Consider the following 24,538-nt stretch of genomic DNA (forward strand, 5'->3'; position numbering starts at 1 on the left):
TTCAGTGTAACAGTGTGGTTGTTGTATCTTTGCCTAATCCTGCATCCTTTTCATTCCTGTATGTCACTACCACCTGCTGCTCCAAAAGCTGCACACTGGGTGAAGCCTTTCCAGGGCTCCATGCTGGATCACCCAGTGGTCATATGGGACATCCTAAGAAGTCAGGAAAACTCTTCTTGCTGCCCAGGGTTGCTTTGTTCCCAATGAGATTTCAGCTGCAAAGGGAAGAGCTGCTTCTGAGCTTGGATTGTGCCTATCATGGTAAAAAGTGGGCTGCTATCACTGCTCATGCAGATGACTGATGTGAAAGTGCTTTTCTTGAGCTGCCTGGTGGGTCCACATTTCAGCTTTGTTCAGTAAAGCACTTAAGCATGTGCTTAAAATTAAGTGTGCTGCTGACTGGAGGGCTTGGACAATAAATATGCTACTGGAAAAGTCTCTGGACCATACATTTATTAGTCTGTCTAAAAGCCCTGTTATTTCTTCTTCACTTCTGAAGTAAATCACGTCTTTCAAAAGCCACAGTTGTGGTAAAATGTCTGATTTTGATAGGCGTTGCATATTGCAGCTATTGCTGATTTTAAATAAACTTATAGATGCTCAGTGCATCCGCAAATGAGACCCAGCTTGGCTCCTTTCAGTGGTTTGGTGTTTTTTGAGAAATCTGTCTTTGAACTACCCATCTGCAGGCTTTTTCTTTTTACTGTCTGTGTGGCCATCCTGCAATTACCTGTGGGTTTATGATCCTTCTCTAGAGAACAAGTTGGTTGAACGATAAAGATGGGGGTGATAAACTGGGGCAGGGTATGATATCAGTTACAAGTGTCACGTGAGTGTCCCTCCAGATTTACACTGCTGCAGCTTTGCTCTGGATTGGGCTCCAAGGTTTGCCATAAATGGCCTTTTCAACAATTTTGGAGTTATGGCTGTTGAATAAAAATGTGCCATCGAGGCTTGAGGGCTTTTGTGACTGCAGTGAAGAAAGACTGGAGTGAGCAACTCATTGGCAAAGTCAGTGTAAGGTAAATCTGTGGGAGTGGGAGGAAGAAACTAAACCATGTTTTTAAAGGGTTTATGGCTGGCAATTTATTTCCTTAACCCCTTGTTCAGAGCTGGGCAACAGTAAACAGTGAAATTTAGTCTCATAGCTGCCTCTGAAATGAATTGACCATGCAAAGAAAGGCTGTAACTCCCCAAGGCAGCAACAGATTTTGGGAACATGCTTGAAATACTCTGAAATCATTGGGGAAGTTGAAGTGTGTGCTTAAGCCTTTTTGGAAAACTGGATTTCTATGAGGTGGGGAAAGAACAGATCTCCAAATCATTGTTTGCTTGTTCATAAATCCCATCTCTGATTATTCCCATGTGGGTCACATGTTCAGTTCTGTGAAACCCCTGGAAAATAAACAAGTGGGGATGAATTCAGGAGCTGAAGTGAGCTCCTGACAGGCAAGTCCATGGTGCTGCTCAAATCTAAAGTCAATGCAGAGCTGGGCCTTAAATCAGCTATTTTTAGCAGTCAGCAGTGCAAGAGCACAATCAGTCTATATTTACATCAGATAATATTTGTGTTTACTATGTAATTACATTGACCCTTTTTGCACATATAATTAACAGTTTGCCATTGCATCCCGCTGGGTTGACATCTGTAGGATTCAAAAAGGGTTCAGGATCTCCAAAGAGTGTTTTTGTTTCAGGTTAGACGTGGTCTGATTGTCTAAATTAAAGACATGTCAAACCACATGAAAAGTCCAGGACAGAAGGTAACCACACAGGACGTGGCATGTGGGCCAGGTAATCATAGTGGTGGAAAGAACGGCCACACTTGTGAGGAGCCTCTCCTCTACAGGCTTTGGAAAAAAAAAAAAAAAAGCAAAAAAAAAGCTCCTTTTTTGTTTTTAGTAGGAAATAAAAATTAGTAAATTCAACCCCTGGCTGCAAGGAAGCCCAAATAAAGCAAACCAGATGTTCATTAGCTAATCACTTGCAATTTTTTCCCCCCTCTTGTTCTTCATGGAGGAAAAGAAAATTGAGCATGTGGGAACTTGCCTGTTGAGAAAACATTTGGATCTTCAGTCATTTATCTGTTTCACCTCTGACTCGGTTCAGGCCCCCGTTAAAAGGCAGGCAGGGTGCTATCAGAGGGAAAGGTCAGCGGGGATCACTGCAGATGCTTTTCAGCTGGGGCGACCCTCGAGGCCATCCCGGCTTTCGCGGGCGTGGAGAGTCGGCTCAAAACAAAACAGCAAACCAAACACGAGCCCAGCGAGTGCGGCGGGGCTTTGAACTCCATCACTGCTGTTTGCCTTATTCCTAAATTGCAGTGTCATTTCTGTACAGTGCTCGTTATAATCACAGCCATCCATCAGGAAGTGTGTTTATTGCACCGAATACCAACGAATCCTGAATGGCGAGCTGCTTATTTCCCAGTGTTATCAAAGGAAAGCAACATAACCTTTATTCCCTTTGGACTGATGTAATTTTATTTTCCCTGCCTAATATGAGACAGAAATAGGCACAAGTTTGTAGTGCAGTTGGTGGATTTTATCAATAATAGATTACTAATACATAAAGCCATCTATATGCATAGGAATCATAGAATCATTGGGGTTTGAAAAGCCCTCTGAGATCTGAAGTCCCAACTCAACCCAGCACCACCACCACTTTCACCACTAAACCATGTCCCCCAGCCTCTCTGGAGCAGTGTTATTTCATTAGGAAAGATTACAGTAACTCAGTACTTGCTTCATGCTTTAACAACATTAAATTAACAGTGTTAATTTTAATGCACAATGGCCTAACAGCTTTTTGGAACCTGACACTGCTCAGCAAGTTGGGCAGATGTGAGATCTCACCTATCAGAATGCAGAGGCATCCTCACTGTGTCTTGGTTGTCATATGGCAACTTGCTCACTGCAGAATCCTAGAATGGTTTGGCTTTCACCTTCCACTAGACCAGGTTGCTCAGGGCCCCTTTGAGCTGTTTTACTTGGGAGAGTTGGTCTGGGAGAGTTCCAACAATCTTTCTCTTCAAGGGCGAGGTTTATTTGGATGAAGAACATTTTCCTAATAGTTTGGTGTTGTGCTGTGTACATGATTAACACATAAACTGGAGACTGAGCAAGTATTGCTCAGATGAGCTGAGTGACAACAAGTGTCTGGCTGGGTATGAGTGGAGCTCTTCAAGGATTTTTCTTGGGGATGGATCTTATTTAATATTTTCATGAATGACTTTGGCACAAAACATAGCATGCTGCTGAAGTCTGCTGATGACACAGACTTGGGAGATGTACTATGCAGAGAGAACAGGATGACCTTGAAGACTGGAATAATAGTAAAGAGACGAAATCCAGTAATGAAAAATGCAAAGTCACAAGTTTAGGGAGTAATAAGAATTTTCACTATAGAGACTTGCCATCTGTAGATAACAGAGGAGAAAAATATGTGGATAATTCATGGGATGGGCTCTGAAAAAGGTATGCACACCTTCATATATCCCAGGAGGAGTTTCTTTCAGGAGAAGGTGAATATGCCAGGAACTCTGGGATCCTATGGATCATTCTGGTCCCCATGTTCCTGAGGTGTGAGTTTGATCTGGGCTGCTTACAGAGAAAGATGATGGAGATGTTGGAAGGGAGGAGCTTGTCTTTTGGGAGAGGAATGAAAGAGAGAAAATTTTAACCTAGAAAATGAAAGCTGAGAAGAAGGGTGATGGTTGTACATGTAAACAACAGGATGGTAAATATCAGAGAGGAAAATAAGGCATGCAAAGTAGAGAACATGAGGCTAAATGGGTACAAATTTTAGCTTGGATGTCAGGGAAAATTTCTTCACAGAAAGGGTGATCAGACACTGGCACAGCTGCCCAGGGCAGTGGTGGAGTTCCCATCCCTGGAGGGATTTGACAGCCATGTGGATGTGGCACTGGGGGCATGGGTTAGTGTTGGCCTTGGCTGTGATGGGGGAATGGTTGGGCTTGATGATCTTGGAAGGCTTTTCCAACCCAGCTGATTCTATTCTCTGATTTTATTATTACATTGGTCTGAGTACACTGGGTTCAAATCAGAGGAAGGTTTGTGACTTAAGGGAAGCTTATAAGAACAAGCTTGACATGTTTGTGCAAAGGATTATAACACTTGGGCTTCGAGAATATGGATTTTGGAGGTGGTTTCCTGTGGAGTGGTCATGTCAGAAGTCTTTTTGTGGCTAATGATTTCCTTACCTGGACCTTGTTTCCAAGGGGGGCTTAACAGCATATGTGGTAGGGGCAGGAGGCCAGTCATGCCTCTGGGTAGTTTAGTATTTACTCGGGTTTGTATAGTTAGAGGTTGGTGGGAATCAGATGTTTTATGTTTGGCCTCCCTTAGTGTGTATGTGATTAATCTGGTTCAGTTAATGGACACTGCACTCCATCCTGTGGTTTCTGTGTGTTGATTCTGAGTGTGGTGTGTATCTTTTGGGTGTTTGAGTTGGTTTATGTTCCTGGGTGTCTACATGACCTGATTAATACTCCCAGGTTAATGCAAATGCAAACAGAGACCACAAAGGGAGGCCAGGCCAAAAACTGCATATTGAACAGTGTATGACTGGCTATCAGTTCATCAGATATATAGGAAATGGAATATATTAACCCACTGTTGTTATCCTTGCCATTGGTGGTTAAAAATTAAGTATTTAGGTCTGGAGTAGCAGTAACTGATAAATAACAGCACTGTTATTCTCAGCTGCTAGGCAAAACCAACTCCTTTTCTTTGTTGTATCCCTTGTTGTGCCCTGAGAACAAGCTCTTCACAAGGCTCAGAGGGACCTTCCATCCTTGCTTTACATGTAGCCATTTCTACTCCAGAGCTGAAAAACTCCACCTTAAACAAACCCATCTATCCTCAAACTGAGTTTCTCAAGACAGGTCAAAAAAACCCCATGTGCTGTTCCAAAAACAAACTGAAAGAGAAGCAGAGAAAGATGTCCGTGAAATCCAGGCTCTGGAGGAGCCAGCAGGAATGTCTCCAACCACTCCTACAGAATTTCACAGGTGGTTTTGAAGAGCTGGCTGTTGACTTCAAAAGAGAGGAAAATAAATGAGAAGTTAGAGATGGTTTTGGAATAGGAGATTTCTGTCCCTGCAGGTAGCCTGATGCACTGACCCCGAGCAGCCTGAGCAGGTGCTGGAGACAGAAACCTCTGCCTGGCAAGGGGGGCTCATTTCTCTGCTGTGACCACACAAACCTGTCTTGAATGCCTGTGAGATGAGGGTGCTGATGTTTCCATTGATTCCAGTGGCTCCTTCAGGGTTAAAGTTAAGCATGTGCTTAAGGGCATTGCTGGATCAGAGCCAGCCTAATCTGCCTTGCTAGATGCTGGCCCAAAGCAATTCCCAAAAAAACTCTTTTCTTCCCATCAAACAACCCCTTGATTTGCAAACTCTCTACTCCTGGGAGCTGCTTAGGCTGCGTATTATTTTCTGGTACCTGCAGTGCTGTGATTGGGAATTTGTGTAAATTCTGCTCCAGTATTTCACTTTTGGAGTCTTCCCCTGTGAAGATTTCTTTAGCATAGCCCAGCACATCTGGCCACTTTTAATAACCCTTGGGAGGACATGTCAGTTTAACACTCAAGTCTCTCTTCCTTTGCTTTGCTAACCTAAGTGTTCAGTGCTACAAAAAAAAAAAAAAAAAAAAAAAAAAAAAAAAAAAAAAAAAAAAAATAAAAAAGGGGGAAAAAAAAAAACAAAAAAAAAAAAAAAAGTATGGAATTAAGAGTTTTATTCATCATTTGCTTCTGTTTTGCTGCAAAAAAAAAAAAAAAAAAAAAAAAAAAAAAAAAAAAAAAAAAAAAAAAAAAAAAATTGCATAATGGGAAGTAAGGAAGAAGCCAAAAAAAGATTAAAAAAAGCGTTTTTAGCCTGCAGCTTTCCTCTAGCTTGATCTGACCTAAAGGACAATGACTATTTAGCATCGCTGGAGGGTGGCAAGCACTTTCTTCTGTCAATGACAATTGCCATGACTTAAGGGGCACTCTACACCGTGTAGCTGACATTTAACAACAAACCTGGATTTCCCAGTCATCTGGCATCACCTTCCTCGCAAGGAAGTGAACCCAACCTGCCTGTGAGTGGAGAGTAATACTTTTTCAACCCTTCCCTTGCAATCTCGCACGAGTGAAGAAGCACCCACGTCATCTCTAGGTGCTCCAGAAGCTGCTGTTTAAAAAATGGTGCTAATTAAGGAGATGACTGTGGGTCCCTCTGAGGGAGAGCTCAGGAAGACCAGGTGACTCCACAAGACCAGCTCCTTATTAAGGAGTGGCAGATTTAGTCTGTAAAGACCCTCTCTGTTGTTGAAGAGTCACCACTTCCCTCCAAGAGGTTCACCAGAGGGAAAGCTGTGGTGCTCTGATTCCCTGGGTGAAAAAGGATGTTTTCTAGCCTTTCTGGGAGGCTTTTGCTGTGCTAAAGAGACCAGAATTTACTAGGCAGCAGAGAGGGCCAGTGTATCTCCTGCTCCATTTGCCCAGGGCATATTGGCTTTTCATACAGGTTTTGATTGCACCCTTCATTAAAAGAGCCATTTCTCCCTCCAAATTAGGTGGAATCCAGCACTGAAAGAATCCAGCCCAAGTCCCAGTTTATTTCTCCATAAAACATCTGTATTGTTCTTCCAGGATGGCTCTGCCAAATGAGTCCTCAATAAACCCAAAACCTGGCAATAGACAAAACGCTAAAAAGCGCCTTTTTAATATGGAAAAGTATCCTGCAGTGTTGCAATCTTCCAGTGGAGACCACCCCCTGCCCCTGAGAAATGCAGAATAGCACCAGGCCCACAATTTGCCTGGGGTAAAGCAAAAGAGCTGGGTCTGTGCTGATTTGCTCCAGTCAGAGGATCTGCCCTATAGTTTCTTGGAGTTTTTTCCCTTTTGTTTTTTTTTCCTAAAGTTCCTTAACTTCTTTTTCCTCCTTTGTTTTTTTTACTATTTTTTTTTTCTTGCGGATGGAAGCTTTGCAAGTTCCTTCTTTTATTGTTAACTCATTTGGCAGGAGCAGCCAAGCAACAAAGTGTTTTATTTGGAAATAGTTGAGGGGGGAAGTCGACAATGTCCGAGCTCTATTCTGATTGCATGAGCTCTGGGAGGTTTTCACCTCTGCTTCCAGGCTGCACCAGGCTGGGATTATCTCATTTGATTTCATTGGATCTGTGTGCTGTTAAGAAGTGGGGAAAATTAAAGGTTAGTGAAGTTTGCCTTTGTGTCACGCTAGAAGCTTTTAGTTATTTAAGTGCAGAGTGTTCGCTCTCTCCTCCTTCTCTGTGGACTGAAATATCACACAATGTTCTGCTTCGCTGATTTGAAAGTGAAATGTGACTTCTACAGCTTATATATCCCATTGCAGAAGAGATCTTGAGGAAGAAGCACAGGGGAGAAGCCTTTATTGGCTAAAGTGTGAAAACTGTAGTGTGTGAAAGGCACTGAGAGCTGAACCTCCTCCATCTGAACATTACACTCAGAAATGCTCTCTCTTTTATGGCCAGCTAAAATACCTGCTATGATTTTGATCTGTGATGTTGTCCATTGATTTCTTTCCAAAACTTCCCCTCCACAAAAATTCCACTCTGCAGAGATTAAAGGCTGCACTCAGGAAAAACTCAAACCAAATGAGGAACTGTGCATGAATGTGGGCAGATCTCTCCTCTTTTCTTCCATGCTGGAGGCTCCTGTGGATCAGTTTGGATCTGCCCCCTCTTGTGTAGCACTAAATGCACATGAGAGCTGAGGTGTGTCAGTCTCGGCGCTCTGCAGGGCCAATCCAAAATACCTCAGGGCCAGATTTCTAAGAACTCACCACCCACAGTCAGGGCCAAGTTGGGAAGTCAAGAGTGATCTGAATGTCACGAGTAGGACACGTCTTGTGGCGTGGGGAGGAGCTGTGTAGCTGTGTGTGTTTGTGTGGCTGTGAAGTGATTCACCCAGGTCCAAAGAGGCCCTCAGTGTCAGCACGAAGAGCAGCCTTTTGTGGCCTGGAAGCAGATTTTCAGCCCCTCATTTTCCACCAGGGCAGTGGTGATGAGATTGTGGTGCATGTGGGCATGCCGAGCTCTTTGGAAATGCTGGCTGCTTTTTGTGGTGTATCAGTGGGAATGGACTTGCTAGGGAAGCTCATCCACTGCTGAAGTGCCGAGCTGTTAAAAAACCATCCGTGACCCCGATAGCCTCCCTGGGCTGGGGATGGGGTTTGGAGCCTCTCTGCACCTTCACAGCTTCCCCAGCCTGGGAAAACATTTTCTACTTCGCTGGTGAGTTAAAGTTAATTAATTGATGCTTCTAAGACAATGTGATGATAGAAAATGCTGTTTGCCAGATAAATATTACTATTTATACTATAAATATTACTATTGTCCTGTGGGTGTTTGCAGTTCCAATGTGCTATTCCCTGCAGGGACTGACTCATGTCATCCCCTCAGAGCTGATTAGGGAGCTGTCACTGCCTTCCACCACCACCAACCAATACCTGGTATCAGACAGTGCACTTGAATTGTTGGGTTCTCTATAACCTGTGGCTCCCCAGATCACAGGTCTGGTCCCCAGAACTGCAAAAACCTTTTAAAAATCATGACATGGTTTTATTCTGTGAATGCTACTTTTAGCCTTTAGCATGTGTTCAGGCCACCTCCTGGAAAGTGTTTCCTTTAAGACCAGAAAGACCACAGAATTTTTTTTCCTTAAAGTGGAAGTGCTGGATGGAGTGACACATCAGGAGCTCGGGTTTCACGTAACATCAGGGAAGATTTGCAGTAAAATCACAAGAGTTGGCAACAGAGGGGTTTTTTTTCTCTGAAAGGGCCGGCACAGCTTGGTGTTCCAGAGCGCAGCTTCTTGGCTGGTGCAGCTCCAGCTCTACAGATGCCAGGGGAAGGATACAAATTGATGGTTACTGAGGACCTGCCACCCTTGGGCTCAGTGCTGGTCAGTGTTTTAAGGCCCACAGAGAAGCAGCAGTTGATGTGATGCCTTGCTGAAGACAATGCCAGCAAGGGAGAACAGAATCCCTGGAGAGCTGTGTGATGGAGAGTCCCAAGCTCGACTCCCTTTCCTCATGCTCTTCACTTTGGGGGTGGCTGGTGCACAAAGTCCCATGGCTTCTGTTCAACACCACACTCCAAAAATGGAGGGAAAGATTTCAGCATGGAAAGCTGGGCCTTTGCATGAGCTTTTGCCTTCAAACAGTCACAGCCTTTTCCTGCTCTATGGACTCAGGCTTTCAGGACATCTGGAAAAGAAGGCTGGATTTGGAGAAAAAATATCAAGGCTTGCTTTTAGGAGGGAACCTTGAGAGCCTGGGCTTGGGGGATTCTCTCTGTATTTTGGGACAGGATGGCTGCTGTGCTGCAGAGCTGCCTCCTGTCCTTTCCCTGCTGAAATCCCCCATCCCATCGGGGTCGGCCTGCCAGCGTCCATCCCGCCGGCACACACAAAGTGCAGCTCTTGGAAAAGCGAATATAATTTTAAAGTTGGCCTGAGAAGCCTCCATCTAGTTTTCAGGGTTCCAGAATGTTGTTTTATTAGGATTACAGTCTTGTTCTTCTTAGGTTTCAGCAGGCGTTTATGACTGTTACAACAGGAATGAAAAGCTGGGGCTGGAATCGGCACCGCGTTCTCCTGCCAGGCGCAGGGTTCACGGTGGAGGCCAGACATATGTCTTTCTCCCACAGATGCTACTTTTTTTTTCTGGATGGGGAGGTGAGCTCTATCCTCTCCCTGGAAGAGAGGGCTGGCAGCAGCTCTGAGCACAGACATGGTGGGGGCTGCACGGGGGGCCCATCTGCTGAAGGTAATAGCCCTGTTGCTCCACATCGTTCCTCCCTGCCCTTTGTGATGAGGAGAGAGCAGGCCCTGGATCTGCAGGGAAGGTCATGCTTGTGTAGGATGCTGTGTTCTTCCCATCCCCATTCTCTTGTGCCCCACGGACACATTTTCTTGGAGGCTCTGAGATAAGCAGAGGGGATTGGTGGGGGAGAGAGTGCTCCAGGGTCAAAACCATCTGTGGCTACAGATATTTCTCTCTCCTTTTTTTTCTTCCAGCCTGCTTTCTCCAGGTCCAATACCATTCATCAATCTGTATTTCTCTCTGTGTGGGTAAAAATATCTCCTCAAGGACTCCTGAGGCAGATAGGAGATCCCTGTCTCTGTAGAGACACACACTCTTACATGTGAGAGGCACGAGCACAAAGGTGAGGGTAAAGGGAGCCCTCAACATCCATCACAAGTGCCCTGCTATCACAGAATCCCAGAATGGTTTGGATTGGAAGGGACCTTAAAGCTCATCAATTTCCCACCCCCTGCCATGGCAGGGACACCTTCCACTGTCCGAGGCTGCTCCAAGCCCTGTCCAGCCTGGCCTTGGACACTTCCAGGGATCCAGGAGCAGCCAGAGCTGCTCTGGGCACCCTGTGCCAGGGCCTGCCCACCCTCACAGGGAAGAATTTCTTCCCAATATCTAATCTAAATGTAGCTTTTTAGTTCTTGTGGCTGTGTTGATTTGGGCAGCCAAATCCCACATATTATCCCCAGAAATGAGGGAGTTCAGTGTGTCCAAACAGTCCAGCCTGGGGGAAGAACTCAGGCCTCTTCTTGGGTAATTTCTGGCTACAGGATGGTCGGTCCCTCTGTACTGTAATAATTAGCAGGCAGATCCTGCTGACTTGGGAAACTCATCTGAGGTTTTGTTTGTGTGTTTGTTGTTTTTATGAGAAGGTCCATATGCCTTTCAGATTTTGTTATTTTCAGAGAGTTGATGATCTGAGGAACAGAATGAAGAGTTGACATCGCTGGTTGTTTTCTTGGCCTGCTGTAAGTAGCAGATGTAGGTTGGTAGAAGGGCTACAGCTCGTTACTTTATACTGGGGGAATTTGATGAGTTTTATTGCAAAGGCATTAGGGCAGCTCATGACAGCCCATGACCTGGGGAGAAAAGAGAAGGCTTTGTACCTGGCAGGTACTGATCATCCACAGCGCCCCTTCATGAGCTGGAGCATGTCCAAGAGGCAATATGGGAATTTCTGTATGCAGTTAAAGTTTATGAGACTGCCTGCCTGAATGCATGTGTGTGTGTGTGCCTGTGTGGAGTGGTATGAGGATCTCCAGCACAAAACTTAGTAAAAATCCAGTTTCACCAGTGGGATAAGAGAGATCAAGCACCAACTGAATATGATCCTCAGGGTCTGCCCCGAGGGCTCAGCCGTTGTGTTTATGGCAGGCACACTAACTGCTCACACACCTGGTTTATGATTTACCCTGCAACCCTCCTTCTGACCTGGATTTTCCGAATCAGAACATTGTTTTAAATCTAAAGATAATAATGCCCAGTAATCCAGGCGTTTGCTGGTCTCTGAGGCACTTCTAGTGCAGTGCTGGCTTCTTTCTAGGGGATGGAAAGCCTGTCAAACAAGCAGTGCCTTTACCTCTGATGGTTCCTCTGAAATGTGTGCTCACTCAGGGTGTTTAGGAAATGGGAATAGAGCTTGAGCCACAACTTTATCAGCAGAGAACACACTACTCAGCTCTAAGTGCTTGCTAAGTCCATCCTGTCTTTCAGCACTTTTCTCCTCCTGCTGAATAATCCATATTTAGTGTTGTTTTTATCAGGTTTTTGAGATTAAGTCTCTCTCCCCTTTGAGAGCTGAGCTTCCCATGAGTGAGAGCAAGCAGCCTCATTTTATGTCTGTTTTTAACCTAATGAGGCTGCAGCTTCAGACTTTTGGGACTCCTCTTGGGATCCTATTTATGAACCCCACTGACATGATCCTTAGAAATCTTCCCCTTCTTATTCCTGGCCACACTTGCCAGTGTTGACCTTCCATTTACTCCATCCCTCTACTGTCACAATGTCTCCTGGATCTTGACCAGCTTTTGCACCTGTTTTCCACCTTATCCCACCTTGAACTAATCTGTTTCAAACACAGCTGAGCAGAGAATTCATCAGGAAGAACCACGAGCACCCTACACAATCAGTGACTGTAGTAGATGTTTGGATTGGTCCCTGAGTCATCTTGTGGTTTGTAGGTCATTTCCTCAGGTGTGATATTCTGATCTTCCTGGTACTGATGATATCTTTTAACTTTGTGCCTCGGGCAATTTGGATAGAAATGATTCCACGTTTAGCAGCAGCATGGTAGAGGCAGTGTTAACTGCAGTCATCCCACAGCTGATATTGAGAATTCCTCCAGTAACCTCCCTTCACTTCACTTGTTCCATCAGTACAACATGCTCTCATCTCCATTTTAGACAATTTATTATCCTCCTTACAACACTTGTCTCATCCCTCTGTTCTCCAGTTTCACTAGAAATGTTGTGTGGCAAAATATCAAGGGTTTACCTAATATTTGGATAGAGCAGCCTGGTACAAGAGCCTGACACTTCTATGCAGACTGAAGTTCGTCCCCTGTGTCACAGTTGTCTATACTTTACCCAGTGTTTCTTCAGAACCTTTGTTTAATACTGATAATGCTGTTATGAGCCTATGAGTGCTCAAATTGTTGTTTTTTTTTTTTTTTTCTCATTAAATAAAGTCACTACATTTTGCTTTTCTCTGAGGTATCAGTTTCAGTGTAATAAATCTTATCGGCAGATTTGCAGTTCCATGGGCTACTTCTTTCAGCATTCAGAGGTGGACTCACATTTCTCTTTCCCTGCTCAAGCAGGGAAATTCACTATTTCACTGTTACTTGGGTTGGTGAAATGAGTATTTCTCCTTGAGGGACCACTGCAAACTCTGTGTTCTGGGTGTTGGTCTCTTTGCCCAAGGAACAAGGGACAGGACAAGAGGAAACAGCCTCAGGTTGCACCAGGGGAGGTTTAGATTGGATATTGGGAAAAACTTCTCCATGGAAAGGGTTGTCCAGCCCTAGCACAACTGCCCAGGGCAGTGGTGGAGTGCCCATCCCTGGAGGGATTTCAAAGCTGTGTGCATGTAGCACTTGGGGACATAGAACAGTGGTGGCCTTGGCAGTGCTGGGGGATGGTTGGACTCGATGACCTCAGAGGGCTTTTCCAACCATAATGATTCTGTGACTCTCTGTACTAAATGCATCTAAGGGACTGAAACTTCACCTTTTTACTCACTCTGTATTCAACTTCTACCTTGACCATACAGACCTGCCTTAGATTTCTGCAGTCAGGAGCATCTCTGCAGCACATCTGCTGTCACTGAACTGGTGTGGGGAGTTTTTCCTGGAACAGGCTCAGCTGTACACAAAATGGGCTTAGAATTCTAGAATGGTTTGAGTTGGAAGGGACCTTAAAGACCCATCCCTGCCATGGGCAGGGACACCTTCCACCATCCCAGGTTGCTCCAAGTCCTGTCCAGCCTGGCCTGGGACACTTCCAGGGATCCAGGGGCAGCCACAGCTGCTCTGGGCACCCTGTGCCAGGGCCTGCCCACCCTCCCAGCCAGGAATTCCTTCCCTGTATCTAACCTGAATTGTACCTGGTGTTGGTTTAGTTCTTCCCAGCAGAGGAAAGCTGTATCTGAAGGAGGTAACCTTCCCAGCTGAAGGAGGGAGGACTTTCTAGAAAAGATGAAAAACATTTAAACTCATGCCAGGTTAGTGGCATTTTCCAAGCTAATTTCACATGGCAGTGTCAGGCTCAGAGCATGTCACAGGCATCAGGATTGGAGTCCTAAAGATGCTTCAGGATACTGGCACCACACAGACCCTGCACCTCTGCCAACAAACCCAGAATGTCCTCAGACTTTGGGGGTGCCTTCTGTGAGGATGGGATTTTCCTCACTGTAATTTATTTCCAAAACAATACAAAAAAGGGGGAGCTCTCTGAGCGTGGAAAACAGCTTCAAACTGGCAGTGAAATTCAAATTTCTTTCTCCATTCAGTTTGTGCCTGAGTGCAAACAGCAATTTACATACATTCAGAATTTGGTTGCATTTGGGGACAGTTTCACACGACCAGTGAAAAATCTGTTCTTTCTCCAGAGATTCCCTTGCTAGGAATTTTTAAGCCCTACCTACAAAGAATTAGGATACCAAAACATTTCCAAGCACAGGGCTCAGGGATTGTTTGAGAAACCCCTGGAGCAGTGTTTGTTCCCCTCTGAAACAGGTGAGTCATTCTGCTTGATATTAAAAATATATTAAAAAATCCTCCCCACACACAAACCAACCCTGGGGCCCATGATTAACATGGGGTATTTCACCCTTGTAGCTGGAATGAGGCAACATTTTAAGCAAATAAAACCATATCCTTGCAATAGGAAGTATTTAATTATCTTTGTAATGGACAGTAGTGTTAGTTCTACCTTTAACAAAGGGTTTCTTCTGCAAAAAATTTTTTCCCAGGCTTTGTTCTGAGAATATATATAAGTGTTGGCAGGACCAGTGACCCATGGAGCTGTAATGCAGTGGGTTGCTGTAAAACAGGGGAGAGAAATCCAAAGTTTTATTCTGGCAGCCTTAGTGGAGGTGAAATCAGGGAGGTTGAGAGTGGGAGCTATGGGGATTTTGTAGGGGAAAAAAAAAAATCCCCACTTGTAATTTTCCCATTAGGAAATATGCTGTAAAAATGTAATTTTTAAAAGATCTGGAGGAAACCCTTACTTTTACCCAATTTATTAAGGTTTTCCCTGCTTCACTTGAAAAGAGAAAAATGAGTTATTTTGCATATTTCTTTTAAATGTTTTTTTCCCTGGAAAACATTTGAAATACAGTGTGTTACTTGTGTTACTTTCTTAAGGAGAGGGTTAAAAAGTGAAAGGTTTGCATTTAAATGTGGAAAGCAAAACTTTTAAAAGCAAGATTGAAGCAATTTAAAAAATATAAGGCTTTAAAAAGAGCAAAGTACTCTCTCATATATGTAGTTTTTAAACATCACTCACTCTTGGGGAGAAATCATTTCTTTAAAAAGAGAAAAAAGAACAATTTCTTGGAATTCTTAGATGCTTAAAAATGGTTGTTATTTTTTTTTCCTAAAAGCCGTTAATTTTGAATTTAAAATCCTTTTTAGCTAAAAAAAAAATTATTTTCAGATAAAACTTGCCTTTGATAAACCCCAGATTTTCAATTAAATAACTTCAAAGTTTGCTAAGTTTAACCATTCACGGTATAAAATACAGAGTAGTGAAATTGAGGGTGGCAAATTTGACCTCAAAAAATTTGCTAAAACCTCTGGACTTTTCCTTTCAGGCTATTTAAATATATTTAAAATGTGAAATCAGAAGGGCTTTTCTCAGAGAAATGTGAGTGAAATGTGATGGTGACAGGGAGTGATGTTGCAGGAGGTGCTGAACCTGCTTAATCATCTTTGGTTCATATTCTAACAGTTTTCATGAGGTTTTATTTAATGTTTTTGCCTGTTGTTTCAAAAGCAAACTGATGAGCCTGAGATGGAGGTGGCCTAAATCAGGAGGATTTGTTTATCAGAGATGATTTTGCAGTGCTGTGTTTCTCTCTCCCCTGATGTGTCTCTGATATGTCTCCATCACCACAAGAGTGGGGGCTGCACCTCTGAGTCTCAAATAAAGGTGAATGCCCACTCTGCACATCCTATTTTGTGCTAAATGGTATCTTAAACACAACTATGGTGGCAATTAAAATAATGAGATATATAAAAGACACCTGCTTTAAATAAATACAGTAATCTGCCCAAAGCTCCCTGAGTGGGCAAGAACCTGCAACAAACCCACCCTTAACAACATAATCATTAAAGAGCAGAAACCTTCCCTTCTAATCCCCCTCATACAGGACAACATGTGGATGTTAGCATATTTGGACTGCTTTGCATTCCTTCTTGCCTGCTTTTGAGAACATACTACATTTTAAAACTTGTTGGGTTCTTTCATGTTTTATTTGACCCTATGTAATTGCATTCCTGAAGGAATAACAGGCTCCCACAGTGATTTATACCCTGTATTAAATGTCAGTTTTGAAGAGACACAGTTAGCAGTTTGGTTTAACCTCCTGCCTTCCTATGGAAGTTCAAAACTGAAGTGGAGCTCAGGATCCAAGGGGAAAAGTAAAAAAAAAGGAAAAAAAAAAAAGATGAAAATGGGCTTAGAGCTTAGAGGCAGCGTGGAATGAGATGTATGTTCCTGGCCCCGCACCTTTGGAAGCCACCGGAATGAGATTCCATAAAGGCATCTCTATTTTTAACTGTAATTTGTGTACTCCATGGCTGCCCTTGACCACTGGGGAAGGCTGTAAATTAGCCCTGTGAAAGGCTCTGCTCTCTCCAGGCAGGAGCTGCAGCCTCTCCAACAACGGGCCGGGACATTTTCCCTGCAAAGTCAACCGGAGCAAGCACCAAACCAACCCCCAGTGGGTTTGGCTTGTGTCCTAAAAAGAAGGTCAGCAAAATAAATTGTCCTTGTAATTAAGAGTTGCTCCTTTGTTTTTATGTGTTTAACTGTGCATAAATAGCAAAGCAGGATAGGTATGTTATTACTGTTTTAAATATTTCATTCCCTTTGTAGACTTCCTTATGACACAGTTAACAACTGCTTAATCATACCTTATGACCTAATTAGGAGGGATTCAGTTAAATAAATCTTGATGTAATCGTATATTCTTGATGTAATGGTGCTCTGATGGCTGCATTTATGTGCATGTGGGCATTTAAATATAAAAGGAAATGCAGCCTATGTAGAGTCTGACACAGGACTTTAATGGTCATCATCTTTAGAATCACTGCTGAAACAAGTTACAAGGAGACTTATTTAAATGAGACTACACTACATTAAAACCTATTTCCTATTCCCAGGAACTGAATGTCCCGGTGAGCACTGTCCTTGGCTAAGGTATTTAAATTTTGTAGGATCAGGCCAGGGTGTTTGTTCTGACTCAGGCAAATAACTGTAGTTTTCAGCTGAAGTAATTCAGGGCATTTCCATTGCCTTCCCCAGAGCCTCACTTGCCCATCAGATGAATGCTGAGTCCAGCTCTGATCTGCTGTTTGCCAGCCGGGAAGGCTGACAGCGATCTTTTATTTTGAAGTGAAAAAAAAATGTAGGTGACAATGTTTTCTGAGGATTGGATTTATCTTGCCAAAGACAGGTGTCTTGAAGTCATGGAATAAGTTGCCCTCTGGAAATGCATCTCTCTGCTGGGTGTTCAGGGAGCTAAAATGACTGGCTCAGACCTGAGGCTGCCTCTCAGGTGGATAGAGTTAGGTAAGATGAATCCTGCCATGAGAACTGCTCAAGGTATTGTGTATCAACTCCCCCACTCCTAGATGTGCTGCCAGATCACTGTAAATGCTTGTGCCTTGCTGGGACAGACCTGGCATAGGTTCTTCACCATCTAAATCCAGCTGGAAGACAAGAATTTCGTGTTAATCTGAGGGAAGAAGCCCTTGGGGTGCAGTTAACTCCTGGAGTACAGGATGAGATGTGCCTTTCATGGCTTTAGATGGCAGAGAGAGAGGAATCTGCTCCTGCACTTGGAATCCCAGACTGGTTTGGTTGGGAAGGGACCTTAGAGAACATCCCATTCCACCCCTGCCATGGGCAGGGACACCTTCCACTATCCCAGGTTGCTCCAAGCTTCATCCAATGTGGCCTGGAACATTTCCAGGGATCCTGGGGCACTTGTCAAATTTTGGCATCAATGGAGGGAAGCAGCACTGTCTAATGGGATTATTCCTGATGACCTTGTCATTCCAGAGCCAAAGGATCAAGTCTCACAGGTGGACACCTGTGCTTCATGGTTGGTGACTTGGGTGATGATGATGTAGGGTTTTACCCTGGCTGTAAATCTGCCACCCTCCCTGGTGGGTTGGTTCAAGCAGGAGGTTACCCAATATCAGAAAAAAAAAAAGAATTTTAAATCAATCTGAGTAGAGAAAATAAATTCTTCATCAGGATCAATATATCAATATGACTTTACTTAATGGCATCCAGCCCTACAGACAATATTTGGTCTCAGTAGTAATAATTAGGAGTCAGAGAACTTACGGATGACTATCTCCTGAATTTCTTGAATCTTTTTAAAAATATTACTATTTTTTCAGACATTTGAGACTCTAAAAGCTGAAACACCAGCAGATGGAGACAAACCCTGTTATCAAACCAGCCCAGTTGAGCAGGACCTGTAGGATTTGCAGCTTTTCTCCAGGAAGCTGAGGTGGAAACCTGAAGGAAGATCACCTTTTATGAAATGTTGAGTGCTATTGTTGTCTGCACATGTTTAATAACATAAACTCTGGGAGAAAAGAAGTTCTCTAAAAAAAACATCTCTTGGTACTAAATGCTTTTTTGGCCTAAAATAAAATGTTCCATTTATTTTTGGTGGGTTACATATACATGGGAATGTGTGCATGCATAAACCACTTTAGAAATGCAATTATGCAAACAGTTTCAAAAATTCATTTTGGATGAACTATCAGAACTTCTAAAAGAGTTCATACAAATATTCCTGCCTTTTTCTGATTTTGGGTTTTTTTTTTTTTTTCTTTTTATGGAAGGTAAATTGCAGCTGGGCTTGGCACAATAAACCTAATCAGAACTTCTAAAAAGGTTCATACAAATATTGCTGCCTTTTTCTGATTTTGGTTTTTTTTTTTTTTTCTTTTTATGGAAGGTAAATTGCAGCTGGGCTTGGCACAATAAACCTTTAGGCTTGACCACTCTTAAACTGTGTTTTCTGGTGACTGGGACAGCTATTTAAAACTTTTTAATCAAATTGAATTATAATGGTTGTCCTCAAGTACCATGGCAACCCAGACCTCCACAGGTAAAGTAATTTATTGCCATTTGAAAATAAAATTAAAATAATGAAGACACTGCATCATAAAAACTTTATTAAATATAAATGGCAGAAGATATTTTTCCTCACGTTGACTAATTTTGCTTTGCAGATGAAACACAAAAAAGTCATAAGTGGATCCAGAACCATTTTGCTTCCATGAAATGCCAAAAGAAGAAGTTTCCTTGCTGTCCATATCATCTCTTTTTCACTGGCCAGGGAGGTTGGTTTTTTACTCCATTGTCCTTTGCATTGGAGGTGACTGGTGGGGTTGACACAACTGGTATGAGCAGAGCTGAGATTAAAAATTAAAAAAAACCCCATGCTATGGGGCTGTGGGGTTGTTGTGTTACCTGGAGAAAAAGTTTTGAACAGAATGTAGACACATCATTTCATAGCATGAACCACAACAGAAAACATGTGCAGGGGCATAGGGCTGTAAAAATGGTCCTTTCCTTAATTGTCTAAATAGAAATGAATGTGGATGCCTTCAAATGCACTGCAACTGCAGATAAAACCAGCAAGAAAAATCTCAGGGAGGGCTGAAGAAAGATTTTCTCTTTCCTTTCTTTGGAACAAACATATTTTTGATTATTTTGACTGGTATAAATATAGACCAGTAGAAGAGGGGGCAGAGAGGACCTTGAGAGATGATCTATCCCTCTACCCCAAGGCAAGATTTGCCAGGTCTGAGCCATTCCTGGTGACAGTAGAGTCTGTAACTCCTTGACTAATTTATTCCAGTTCTCACCTGTCCTTCCTCTTAGGAAACGTGTCTAATGCTTGACCTATATCCTCCTTGCTGCAATTTAAACCCATTATTTCTTGTCTTATACCCAGTGGACATGGAGAACAATTTATTACCTTCCTATCTGCAACAACCTTTTACATAGTTGAAGGCTGTTATCATGTCTCCCCCTCAATCTTTTCTTCTCTAGACTAAACAAACCCAATTCTTTCAATCTTTCCTCATAGGTCATGTTTTCTAGACCCCTGATCATTTTTGTTATGGAAATAAACATCCTTTAAATCAAGTTCTGTGAATCAATCTTGTGTGGAAAGGAAGGGAAACAGAGAGGTTAGAGTTAGTATTGGGAACAGGAATCTGGTGGTGAAAGAAGTGAATTTTCTGAGGTCTACAGAGAGTACAGCCTTCCATTCTTCTTTGGGTTTAGGAAGTGTATTGAACACAATTTTCTTTCCCCAACTTTCCTGGGAAACACTTTTACCTATTTGCTACCAGAAGGAAGACAGTATTTTATTTCCACAGGCTGTGGGGACAGTGTTCTCTGGAAAAGCACAGAGCAGGGTACCAGAGAGTAATTTGAAATTGTATGGTATGTTCTTCATGCAGAATTTCTAAAATGAGCTTGCCTGCAGTGATATCAACCCTTGTTCTCCAACAAGTGTTATGGGTAATCCCCAAAATGTAGTTTCAAAGTGGATCATAACTACAGGACATTTAATGCAATCAGAGACTCAGCAAAGAAGATGCTGATGAGTTTTTGGTTTTAAATTCTCTTTTATTACATGGTCTGCTCAGAGAATGTTGGAAATACCAGGTCAAGTGTTTCAGCTGCAAAACCCATCCAAGGCATCGTCATTAGATGAGCATCCTGGGCCTTTTTGCTTTGCATCTACTGTTTTGAGGTTGAGAGAAGGTGGATGTGATGCCGCCTACAAAAATTTCATCTATTCTCTACAGTCACTATAAGCTGAATCTTGAGCACTGAAGAATCAGGGAGTTTAGGAGATCACTGACTTAAAAACTGGGGCTGCAGAAAGATCCAGGAGAAGCTCCCTGTGTTTATCCCTGTGTTAATCCTCCTTTCCATCCTTAAAACATCAAGGGCTAAGCTGAGGTTATTTGGGGTGTTTAACTAGACCTGGGATTGAGGAGGACTGTGCTGCTGGTGCTTCTAGGCAAGTACAGCCTGCAGCACATTTTTGCTTGTGGTGATTCTGATAGTTGATGCTTTGACTCACAACTTCTCTGTTCCTCAGAGCTAAGTGTGAAGTTGTGGTAAATCTAGTTTCAGATCAAAGACACAGCAGCCATGTGGTATAAAGCATTCAAACAATCACTTTTCTTTCAAAAAAAAATGTTCCTCTGAAGGCTTTATGCTGGATTCAGCTATCACCTGGCTTTCCTGTATCAATAGGAAAGCTAGCAGGAGCACCAGGCTGTGTGCTTTGGCACTTGAGAGAAATGTTGTGTGCTCACATCTGATCTGGATTCCTCACTAATGGACATGGCCTCATTGTTCAGCTTGCAGAACAATGAATTCATAAACAGGGGACATCATAAAATTTTAGAGCTAAAAGTCCAAGAGCATCTGAAGCTGAGTGCACTGATGCACCTTGAAAAAGAGTTCAGGAAGATATAAGAGACAGAGTGCAAGAGCCACAGAAAGACAAGTTTCAGTCCTTGTGGAGTTGCTGACAAGGTGACAGGTTTCCTGCTAGCTAGCGTGTGTTTTGTGAAGAAACTTCCCCAATGTTCTCTCACTGGGAACAACACTGATTTGACCTGTCAGACATGTTACATTTCAGGCTTGTCTGATCAAGATAGCTGAGAGTTCTAACACTTCAGCAGAGGTCCAAAATAAACATGGTGCAGTGAGGAAAAATGCTTTTTGCTCAGTGCAGTTTATTGGGAATGTTCTTCCATTTGCTGCCTGACCCAAAGGTAAAGGCTGGCTTGTCTTCCAGAGCCAGACTCATCCTCTGAGCCAAGTGAAGGATGTCAGGGACAAAACTTTGGCTGAAGTGAGACAGTTTTGGTCTTGAGATGTCAGTAAGCAGATCCATTCCAAAAAGGAGTTTTAGTTTGATTAGACTGATCGTCCTGATGGGATGGTATTGTAGTATAAGCCAAGGAAAGGTTCTGGTTTTAGATATTCTTATTTTTACAAATATCCAAGAAACTCTTCCCTCAACTAGTTGTAAATGGTGTTGTAACAGAATCAGTTTGAAATGCACTAAAGACAGGCTTCCAGCATCAGATACAATACCAAAAGTTGCACTTTTGAGATGGTCTCCGTGTAATTTCTCCCATATGGGCCCTAAAACCCCAGATGCTCTAAGAAGTGTTTAGGGCCCTGTAAGACACAAGGCCATCACTAATTAGCAAAGACCCCAAGCACGTGTTTAACTTTAAGCATGTGCTTTTCTTTCCCAGGAGTCCATAGAATTAAGGACTTTAAGTGAGTGGGTTTAGGGATATGCTTAAAGCTAAGCATGTGTTTAGTTGCTTTCTTGTGCTCTGGCTTTATTTGTTTTTACAGGAATAAGAGAAATGAAAGATCTTATTACAGATCAAACACAAATAAATGTCCAAGACACAGCAGGGAGGCTTTAGGTCTTGGTTTGGAGCCCAGTGAAGTCAATGGAAAAACACCCCAACACCTCAGTGGACTTTGGAGCAGAGTCCTCAGAGGATCGATGAAGAACCCACTGCAGAAACCTGTTGAATGCCTGGTGTTTCCTTGCAAGGTTCCCTTATCTTGTATCCAGATGTTGCTAACAAGGGTTTTTATTAGCTGCTGAGAAGTACAAGGGCAGCAGTTTTTCAAGTCCTGAAATCATGCACATACAGATGAAATAGAAACAGTTTGTGCTGCAGTAGCAATTGTGGTCTGTGGAGCTGTGAGTGTATTTCAAAAGTTCTCCAGTTCTTATTATAGAATCCTAGACTGGTTTGGGTTGGAAGGGACATTAAAGACCATCTTGTTCTACCCCCTGCCACGGACAGGGACATTTTCCACTATCCCAAGTTGCTCCAAGCTCTGTCCAACCTGGCCTGGAACACTTCCAGGGATGGGGCAGCCACAGCTTCTCTGGGCCTCCCCACCCTCACAGGGAAGAATTTCTTACTCATCTCTAATCTGACCCTGCCTTCTGTCAGTTTAAAGCCATTCCCCTTGTCCTGTCACTTCATGCCCTTGTAAAAAAAACACGTCTTGGTCCCACTGATCTCAAAGTGTTTGCTCTGTCTTTCATGCAGTGCAGTGAGGCAAGTGTTGTCACAGTTCCTAGGGAAAATGTTGCATCTTTGTGGAGGGAGAGGTTTACACAACAGGAAGAGCAGGTTCCTTTGAATAGCATTTCTCTTTGCTGCCTTTAGATCTCTGCAGTGTGCACAGCAACACCTGACTTACTCATTTGGATTCTCCTTTTAGGTGTGCAGGGAAATAGCCACTGCTTGGGAACAGTCTGATCTAGTTTTGAGGTTCATTTCAGGATGATGCTGGAGATGTCTCTGTTTGATCAGTTGAATTTCTACCCATACAGCTGGATTTTTGTCCTTTGGTTGAGGCTGGAGCTTTGCTTACTTCTTCAGAGACTGCCCTAACCAAGGTCAGCAGAACTGCCTGAGCCACCAGCCATCACCCAGCAGGGAAAATGATCATGTGCTGTCTTGCCAGGCTTGTTATGAAGGCAGGTGTCATTAGAAGGTGTTCCTGCCTCCTCCTTCTCCTCCTCAGAAGTCATTTGGGTCACAGCAGCAGAGCCATGGGACAAGCTTTGTCCGAGCTGGGGAGCAGAGAGCCCACCTCGAGTGTCTGCAGAACAGGTAAGCAGTTAACCCTTGCTGAGCTGCTGTCGCTTCCTCTGCTTTTATTACCTTTGTTTACCAGGTCAGACTGACACTGGTGTGCAGGGATGTGCCATGGCCACATCAGAGCACCCAGCCAGAGTCTCAGGAGGGTGGTTTGGCTGCCAGCACGTGCTGATGTCACTGCACTGCCTGTTTTTGCCTGTCTTTGCTGGGTCAAAGTGACACTGAGCCACCACGATGAGTTATGGTCACACCTTCATTTGGCTCTGTCACTCCAGGCCTTGCTGTCCCGTCAACAAAAAACTTCTGGTGGCATCCACTGGGAGTAGCTCTGGGATTTGGTGTGCTGGGAAAGGGTTCCATACCAACTGCTCACACAAAGGAGTTGTTCAGTTCAAAGTTTAATAGAGTAAAAGAGAATAAAGTGATATTTGTAGTTTGGATGCCCACTGGGTGAGCCCCACAAAATCCCTTTGATGTTTTATTCATGTTTGCTATCTGGATCTTTAACTGAGACTTTGTTTTAAGAAAAACTGCCAATGTTCACCAAATTCTGGTGCAAAAATGCAAGACCAAAATGTTGGACCTGCTCTTTCTCCTCCTCCAAGGCTCAGAGATTGCAGTGAAAAGGATTTCAAGCATTTTTTCCAGTAGCACTAAAAAAGAGTGTGGCTTTTAAATATGCATTGCTGCCGAGTGCAGAGCTGTCCTTTTCTTTCCAGTCATTTCACAGAACTAGAAGACACAAATCAACAGGTGAATGTTCAGTACTAGCAGTCTAATTATTATTTCTACTTTTCTCGTGGTTATAATGATAGGAAACATTTTTTACTTGCTTCCTGGAAGAATTATTTCTTCTACCTAGTCCCTGTCTTCAATTTTTGTAGCCTCCTGAACAGAATCTGCAATCCTTAGTAGCATTAAAAAAATCCAAACCACTCATTGGCTTGAAAGGAAAATGTGAACTTCTTCAACGAGGGCAAAAATACTTCTGTTGCTTAAACGTAGGTAATTAGACTGAGGACTTTCTCCAAAGTAAACCCTGACAATCTAACAATAATCTTTGGCTTTTGGACTGCATGGAGTTTCTCTTACATTGTTAAATGCATTCCATGTTTCAGTAAATGACACCAGGCTCACCAGCAGTGAGTGAGTGATTAGTTTATCATCCTCTTAGTGCAGCCATCTAGATCTTTAACTCTTTAAGCAGTGACATTTAAGTCTTGAGAACACCCAGG

At 43.2% G+C, this 24,538-nt stretch overlaps 1 protein-coding gene across 2 annotated transcripts in view; it reads left to right on the forward strand.

Moving 5' to 3' along the window:
* The window catches only part of BMP4 (bone morphogenetic protein 4), a 48,270-nt gene that overhangs the window by 11,201 nt on the left and 12,531 nt on the right, over positions 1–24,538 (forward strand). Inside the window, exon 1 of one of the 2 annotated variants that reach the window (XM_041468353.1) lies at positions 23,298–23,315. The exons of the other annotated variant lie outside the window; for it this stretch is intronic. The gene's annotated coding sequence lies outside the window, so the exon portion shown is untranslated. Of the gene's footprint in view, positions 1–23,297; positions 23,316–24,538 lie in introns of those variants that run through there. 2 annotated transcript variants of the gene reach the window in all.

This window comes from Pyrgilauda ruficollis, unplaced genomic scaffold, assembly GCF_017590135.1.
Source record: "Pyrgilauda ruficollis isolate IOZ18807 unplaced genomic scaffold, ASM1759013v1 scaffold219, whole genome shotgun sequence".
NCBI classification, from domain to species: domain Eukaryota; kingdom Metazoa; phylum Chordata; class Aves; order Passeriformes; family Passeridae; genus Pyrgilauda; species Pyrgilauda ruficollis.